Raw genomic sequence first — 1301 nt, forward strand, 5'->3', positions numbered from 1 at the left:
TGTGTGTGTGTCTGTCTGTCTGTCTGTCTGTCTCTCCCTTCCCTCCTCCACTCCCCCACTCCAGTTTTAACCGCCAGAGTAAACGTAGGCTATTTCCCCTTCCCCAAAACTTCCAAAACCCTCTTTCCAAATTGTTCCAGCAGTCATTTCAGGGCAGCTGAGTCCCCGTGCATTCCAGCACAGGGAGCCCGAGGCCCATGACTCAAGATGATCACTTCATTCTCGTGGGGGTTCTCTGGGGAGCACCAGGCCCAGGCTGTTATTTAAACAGAACATCAGCTAAACAAGACAGAACTGAAAACTCATATAAAAAAGCCTCCATGACGTGCAGTGCAGTTCCCATCTGTCTTTCCACGGCTAACTTCCCTCAGTGAAGTCATTCATCCCCACTGTGCAGCTTGCACTGCTCATGCCTAGCTCTCTCTTCCACCGTGTGGTGCCTTGTCCATCTCTTTACAGGGTCTTTACACACAACACCAGCAAAATACCTGGAAGTCTGGAGCTCCCCAATGAGTGCCAACTACTGCCTTTTTAAAACGGCAAAGGGTCTTTTTGGAGGAGGTTCGGGGCTTACTTAAGTGAAAAATAAAAGATACAAATAAACAGATTTGAGGCCCAAAGCTCACAAGCGGAAGGCTGCGCTTTGCCCAGGGTCTCTTGTTAGTGCATTGGAATACAGGCCAGCCTCCCACTTGGCTGGGTACCTCACCTGATTCTCTTTGCTGCTCCCCCAGAGACCTTTTTCTTTAGCCAGAAATGAATCAACCTCGTGCCCCTCCACCCCATCTTCAGCCCCAGAAGGCCTCTTCTACCTTTATGAAACTTCCTCGTCTTCCTCACCATAGCGTGCGTGTATCGTCCAGCTCCCTATATCACAAACCAATCCCCACACACTCTGGGCTTCACTGTTCATCACTGGCACTTCAGGGCCACACACATCCCAAGCTGTGGCAGGTGCTTTTTGACTGAAGTACTATCGACTCTGGCATTTAGCAAACACCACTCCCTCATTCCATACAGTTCAGCCATGGCCCTTTTCTCAAGTAGAAAGGACTGGGCATGAAGTGGGACCCTATGGGCCTGTCCCTATGTGCTCTCTACTTGAGAAAGGGTTTTGCTTCTAGTATCAGAACAAGCTGATTTTCATTTCAAAGTGTGTGATCTTACACCCTATAATAGTCCTAGGATTCCTAAATGCAACTTAGGTTTGAAAACATTTATCTTAAAGTGCTTTCTTCTTCTTCTTCTTCTTCTTCTTCTTCTTCTTCTTCTTCTTCTTCTTCTTCTTCTTCTTCTTCTTC

The 1301-nt window shown here is 47.7% G+C and overlaps 1 protein-coding gene across 2 annotated transcripts in view; it reads right to left on the reverse strand.

Annotated features, from left to right (window-relative positions):
• Sash1 (SAM and SH3 domain containing 1) overlaps positions 1-1301 on the reverse strand; it is a 175069-nt gene that overhangs the window by 38765 nt on the left and 135003 nt on the right. The window lies entirely within an intron of this gene.

This window comes from Microtus ochrogaster, unplaced genomic scaffold, assembly GCF_000317375.1.
Source record: "Microtus ochrogaster isolate Prairie Vole_2 unplaced genomic scaffold, MicOch1.0 UNK82, whole genome shotgun sequence".
NCBI lineage: Eukaryota > Metazoa > Chordata > Mammalia > Rodentia > Cricetidae > Microtus > Microtus ochrogaster.